Genomic DNA, 7,751 nt, shown 5'->3' with positions numbered 1-7,751 from the left:
TAGTAATACGTATCTTGACGCTCTGGTTTTTCTGTGAGAAACCTCACCGTTGTTTTATTCACTGTATCAATCACTAAGTCTGCGCCGTTTTTGGTAATATGTAAATTAACAGCGTTCCCTGTACACAGAAGCTCCAAAGGGTTACCATATTCAATTTTAACCTCTGCATAATTTGATAAAAGTGTCCCGTTTCCAAGTCTTAGTCTGGGAATACCATTACACACAAAATAATCACTCGCGATGGCACTCCACAGTATAAAAAGTCCAAACAAAGATGTAGTCATTTCGAGGTATTATGTTCTTTTAATTTGTTTCTTTATCGTCAGCTTCTTATTCGATGACAGATTTAGAATTTTGGTATATTTGCACTAAACGTACATCTTTGGTAAAAAGACTTTACCAAGTTAGGTTTCTAATTCCTTTAAATTCACTTTTCCTTCACCTTTTGTCGCAAAATGCCGTCGCTGGTGATTGTGCGACTTCATAAGAAACTGCAAACAACAGAATAAGTGCAAACGGTCTGCACGGTCTATATATAATTAATGTAAGATAACAGTTATTGTTTATTGCTGTGGTTTTCCTCATATTTTTTGCTAATTATCCTAACGTTAAACCTGTTACGATAAAAAAATGTGAATAAAACTGTTTTGCAATTTTAAATTGATTGATTTATTTGTTATTTTGCAGGAGTTTATTGAATAAGTGAAGTACGACGATTTTACCTTCCTCTTCTGATACAAATGGTATAGCAACATTTAGTGGAGGAAAAATTTAAAAACGTTAAAGTTCATTTATGGGGACTTCTGCAAATTTGACTAATCCCTATTTTGTCAATTTTTTCTCACATGCAGAAAGTAAATTATACGTCTACCCAAATTAACAAGTATCCAGGCGTAATAAAATATTAAAAATGGTAATCCATCATTTTACCGAAAATTGTCTCATCGATTATTGTTTCCCATAACACAGAATTTTGTTCGCAGAATTAGCAGAATTTTGTTATCACTTAGGAATTGCTCGAATTACTTTTTACACAAGAATCAATTCATCGAATTTTACTTCATCATTTTATTTGTATATCGACATAGTCGTTCATCGAATCTCCTTTACAATAATTTTGATTCATCGTAAGTTCCAATTCCTTAAATTCTTATAAAAATCGAGAGAAAATCGTTTCACCAGTGTTACTGTACTTGATAATACGTTTCTATGACAATACATTTCATCGAAACACTCTAATTGAATATTAGATGGTATAATATCATGAAGGCGTGGTGGCCGAGCGGTTTGACCTATGGCCTCTCAAGCGGAGGATCGTGGGTTCAAACCCCGGCTCGCACCTCTGAGTTTTTCGAGATTCATGTGCGGAATTACATTTGAAATTTACCACGAGCTTTACGGTGAAGGAAAACATCGTGAGGAAACTTTTACAAACCTGCGAAGCAATTCAATGGTGTGTGTGAAGTTCCCAATCCGCACTGGGCCCGCGTGGGAACTACTGCCCAAGCCCTCTCATTCTGAGGGGAGGCCTGTGCCCTGCTGTGGGACGTAGATAGGCTGGGATGATGATGATAATACATGGTTGCCAAATGCAAAGGTTAGGGTTAGGTTAGGTATTGTTTTTATAGCAGCCCAGATAATATTGCTTCACAAATGATCTTTGCTGTTGAATTCTTAAATAGAGGGTATTTGTGTATTAACTTACGACTGACTGCAATATATTTTTCATCACACTTGCTAGTAAATAGGGTCGTAACATGCAGGCTACCTTGCTTGCAACCCCCCAAATAAAACCCTCGACCTTAATGTGCTTGTCATGAAGCCCGTGGTCGGTCGCATCAGTCATTGCGCGTACACATTTTCTTGTCATGAAGCCCAAGATCGGTAAATGAGTCCGTGCCCGTACTGATGGTGCTGCGCGCGCTGCTGCAGGACCACATGCACATGCACGTCAGGCGCATGGTGCGGGAGACGGAGGGCAGCGCTGCCAAGAGCGCAGCCCAAGGTATCGCCAATATTTGTAACAATTATATTTTTTCTTTTAGAAATAAAAAAACACCCGCAAATGTGATGAAAAACATTGTATGTCGCACGGGCGGCACTAGAATTACGAACATCGACTCATTAAAGCCTCAGTCTTCGACTTCGGGCTTCTAATAGACTCTCGTTCGTAATTCCTTGTTTACCGCCCATAAGACACAATGTACTATTCTAAACGTGCTGCAATAATAACAAATGCATCGTTCGATGAAACGTGGCCGCGATCTGTGGTGTAATGGGTAGAAAAGATCAACATAAATAATAAGACGCCTTATATCCCGAAAAACTTAGTTGTTCCTGAGGGCACACGATACACGAATTCTTCATAAACAAAGTCGCGGCAACAACTAGTATTATAATCACTACGAAATCAGAACCCCCTTTTCTACAGGCAGTAGGTGTTAACAGATTACATAATAGTTGTTATTTTTTTTATTTCAACGCCATCTCTGTCTTAAGATCGGCACCATTTAAGTTGAAAGCAAGCGATTCACATCATCAGCAGCATGCTACAACAAAAATTGGTAAGATGTATTCACTAAAAAGTTTCTTATTTAACGCATAGATGGCGTAAAAGTGCCAAAAAATGGGTGTTTGATGCATGTTTGATTGTAGAAGTTATTTGTTATTGAAGTTATTTTAGTATAGAGATCGGAATTTTTACAGCATTTTTGATCTGTCATAGTGACTTCTCACTTATCGCCTCTACCTAAATGATATCGATAATGATTATTATCGTAAAATAATAATCTTTAGTAGATTGATAACCAAGGCTCGAACGAAGTGAGAGCGCCAATAGTTCGAGGGGAAATGGGTAATTTCACCCGAGTTAGACACTCTACTTTTCATTTCGACTGTGAGGAAAGTAAAATAGTACAAAAAAATAAGGATAACATTCAATTAAATTTCAGTATTCAGTAAATTGAATTTACTTATATCCAACCTCCAAGTACCTTTTCGACCTGGCCACTTGTCACGGCCGAGTATAAAAAAAAATCGAGTTGGTCACGACCAAGGAGCTTATAGGTATACCTACCTACAAAACTGGAGGTAGAACGCCGAACGAAGAAGTTTGACCTTTATTACTTATATTCCATCTCTTTCTTTCACATTTCACGAATGACATCCATCTCTTTCTTAACCTAACTAAAGAAAGAGATGGAATATGTTCGTGACGTAATAAAGATCAAATTTCTTGTTTTAAACGGATGTTCGGCGTTCAACCTCCAGTGTTGTATATAAACTCCTTGGTCACGACGTGCATCTAGATGGCCATGCCGAAACGTGAAAAAAAAGTGTCATTGACGTAACTCAATTCTCTTCGACTCCGTGGCTAATCGAAAATTTAAAAAAAAATACTTTCCACCCTAGAGATGAAAACGCAATTTTCCACCCGGCTATCTACCCATGAAAATTAAACTTTCCGAACAGGAGAGATGAAAAATATATTTTATAAAGACACTAATGCAACACTTATTGGCACTACAACAGATTTTAAATATGAAATGGTTTTTTTTTAATAGCTTCTAATGTGTCCCACTGCAGGGCAAAAGCCTCCCCTTTGTTTGACAAATACATGAAATGAATAATGTTACATTTTTAGGAGTAATTTTAGATAAACATTTGGACTGGCAGAAGCAAATAGAAAAAAATAATTGTAAACTGAACAGATTTGTTTATGCATTGCGCAGATTAAGACGTATTTCAGGCTTGAATGCTACTTTAGCCGCTTATCATGGATATATTGGTTCAGTATTGAGATATGGTCTAATTCTATGGGGAAACTGTACAAATTTTAATAAAGTATTTATAGCACAGAAAAATGTATACGTGCCGTATGTGGTGCTGCCCCATATAAGTCATGTAAGCCTCTCTTTAAAAAACTTCGCATCCTGCCTCTTCCTTGCCTATATATATCTTTGAAATTTGTATTTTTGTAAAAAGACATATGTATTTGTTTAATACTGCAGGAAACGTTTCAACAAGAATTAAACGGAATCCTGAAAGACTGGTCCATGTTTGTATTCCTAGGACAGCTTTATATAGAAAACATTGCTTTGCCATGTGTATGAAAATTCTTAACAAGCTACCGAAAAGCATACGGGAGGTACCCCTGAATATATTAAAAAAAAAGTTAATGCAGATACTGTTGGAAAAAATATACTACAGTGTAGGCGATTTTCTGTCGCAAGATAGTTTCTAGTACAGTTGTTTTTAGTGTTAGAAAATGTAATTTGCATGATAGTATAAGAAAATTTTACAAATAGCAGGATAAGAAACCTTTTGTCTCATTACTATCTAATGACAGTTGATGTAAAACTACTTATTCTATGCAAATAAATCTTAATCTAATCTAATCTAATCTTATCCGTTGCTTAGTACCCTTAACACAAGCTTTGCTAAGCTTACTTTGGGACTAGGTCAATTGGTGTGAATTGTCCCTTGATATTTATTTATTTAACTAAACTCATATTCAAGGTCACTGTATTTATTGACCCCATTACATATTTATTTGTATGTACAGACATCCTAAAAAGATTACGAATCAAAATCGATAAATAATATTTAAATGGTCTATAAAAATATGATTAAGTTATTTGTGACTTAGATCAAAGATAAATTTGTAGATTGTGATCGAGATTATAATGTGATGTCATTTGACTTAAAAAACTGGCTCGAGGAAAATAGAGTAAATATTTGTAAATCTTTAAATTATAACGTTCCGTTATTTTATTTTTACACCTACAGTCTGTTCAATTTAGGAATGGACAGAAGGAAAATAGGCTCTTTATAATGCACGCTTTAGGAAGTCATTTAATAAATTGAATTTTTTTAGTAAACGGTCTAAACTTAATTCTTAATAACATATCGAAGACGTCAATATTGGTTTCAATTATTCAGTAACTAACTGTTGCCCGCGACTCCGTTCACGTAGAATCCGTTTATTACTATCCCGCGGTAACTATGCAATTTTCCGGAATAAAAACTAGGATTCTACGTCCTTCCCCGGGACTTGTACTATCTGTACCGAATTTCAACTAAATCGGTTCAACGGTTAAGACGTGAAGTGGTAGGTAACAAACAAACATACATATTTACTTACAATGAATATTAGTGAGATTAGCTTTGCTATTTTTCATATAATAATTTAAATACAATAGAAAACTTTCCTATTTTGTTAAAAACATAAACGTCTCCCTAGAAAATACCTAAAGCGGCAGAGGTAAAGAACATTCTGCAAGAAACGGAACGTTTATAATATTGCTGACTCAAGACATATTCTGTACATTATTTGTAGCTTTTAATCGCCAGCTTGGATCAAAATGTGATGACCTGTAATCTTATATGAGTGTTAACTTTTCACAACTAAAGCACTGCACCAAATTTGATGAAATTTGGAAGGAATTGAAATAGCTGGCGCTTTATAGCAGAAACTAGGAGTAGATAATGGATATTTTTAAACAGGGAATGAGAGCGGATCAGTCCACGAAACACATTTATTAAATTTTGTATAAATATAAATCGAATTAATATTATGTAGAAAATTACGTATTATCATTGTGGTATTTTGTAAGTACATTATGTATTAATCTACCTACAAAGTAAACAAAATTATGACTTCATTTGATTACTTCTTTTATTCATCATAATCATCATCATCATCATTATTACGACTTCACAAAAAATTAAGATTGGTTTTTTGGAAACTTTCTGTATTTTTTATTTCAATTCCAAATTTTTACTTTTACGGTCATCCCGTAAAACCTAAATTGAAAACACAAACTGAAATATAAATGCACAAAAAAACCAGAAAAATAAGACCAGCACCGCTACACCACTGCTGGACAACGGTACAGACACGAAATGTGTAGAACCTCTTCTTCTGTGACCTTCTAAAGTCCAATGTTATCCTGAATGGACTATATAGTGCCATCCAAGAAGATGCGTGATTTTGTCAAAATTAGCCGTTAATGTCATTGTAATAAGAACCACGGCACGCGACATCGTGAATGAATCTACCTATAGTACCGAAAACGAGTTTGAAACTGAATTTGCACAAAACTGGGATTCACTTATTATTTTAAGAAGGGGTTGGGGAATAATTACAATGAACTGAAATTGTTTCAGTTCATTGATATTGACCTCCGCAAAGAAACGCCTGATTCAAAAGATTATTTAGAATCATACAAGTATTAAATATATTGACCCGGATAACTCACGTCTTAAATCGAGTTTAGCACGACATGTTTCGGGTTAATCCGTATCCCTTTGTCTTCGGAGCAACGCGACTCGGCGGCTGCTGCAACACGCGCACTCCGTCGCGTCGCGTTGCTCCAAAGACGAAGGGCTACGGATTAGCCCTAGTTTTAGTGCTAGTTCTAGTCATAGTTTTAGGTGGTACCTTTGGAGCCAAAATAAACTTTTTCTTTCTTTCTTTATTTCTTTCTTTCTTTTAAAAAATGACACTAATGAGTCAAAATCCCGTAATTTTAATCCAACTGCCTGTATCTAATGATTTGCGTGCGAAGCCGCAGGTAAAAGCTAGTTGGATATATCGATACCCTAGTTCACACTAATTAATTACATTTTCACCAATTTTACAGCAGAGGTTTTTTAATGTTTTCATAATTTATATCATAAAAATGGTGTAAAAAATACACAGGAGGGCTCAGGGGTGCTCTTAGTAACTACTATGTTAATACGCTCTGCGAATCATTTGTTGATATGTATGTCTAGCTATAGCTTTACCTTTCTAGTTACCAAAAAACCATAAACCGTAAAAATAAATACAAAAGTAAACCGATCACAACAACAAACAAGTTACCAAAAAATCAGAAACCGTAAAAATAAATACAAAAGTAAACCGATCACAACAACAAACAAAATCTCTCACTTTTTGGACTTAACCGGTAAAGTTTGTTTTTTGTAATTTTGTACGAGTTAATACAAATAATTTATTGCACATTACAAATCAGTAGGTACAGATATTGTATACTAGCGTTTACTTGCGGCTTCGCACGCGTAAATCATTAGATACAGCAGTTGAATTTAAATTCCGGGATTCTCTAAAATACATCGTGGTTTTCATGGACGTTAAATTAAAACAACATGCCCAATTTCATGACTCTAAGCCCAGCGGTTGTTATTTCGAGATTTTATCCCTACCCCTTGGGCATATCAGAATAAAAAGTAGCTTATTTGTTATTCCAGATGTCCAACTATCTACATACCAAATTTCATGACTCTAAACCCAGCGGTTAAAAGTTCGAGATTTTATCCCTATCCAGTGGAAACATCGGGATAAAAAGTCGTCTATGTGTTATGCCAGACGACCAACTACCTACATACCAAATTTCATGACTCTAAGCACAGCGGCTGTTAGTTAGAGAGTTTATCCCTATCCCGTGGAAATATCGAGATCAAAAGTATCCTATGTTTTAATTTAGGTTATAAACTAACTTTTTGCTAAATTTCATCCAAATCCATCCAGCCGTTTCAGCGTGAAGAAGTAACAAACATACTCACTCACTCACTCACAAACTTTCCCATTTATAATATTTGTAGGATTGGCACAAAATGCAGGGTAGACAAGAGGCGGTCTTACCGCTTAAAAGCGATCCCTTACATATTTTTGCCCTTTTGTGTATGAGACTCTGTGTTCGAGTCCGATTCGCACTTGGTTGGTTTTATTTCCTTGAAAATGATAAGCC

This window comes from Choristoneura fumiferana, chromosome 27 (genome assembly GCF_025370935.1).
Source record: "Choristoneura fumiferana chromosome 27, NRCan_CFum_1, whole genome shotgun sequence".
NCBI classification, from domain to species: Eukaryota; Metazoa; Arthropoda; class Insecta; order Lepidoptera; family Tortricidae; genus Choristoneura; species Choristoneura fumiferana.
This window is presented reverse-complemented; position numbering follows the sequence as displayed.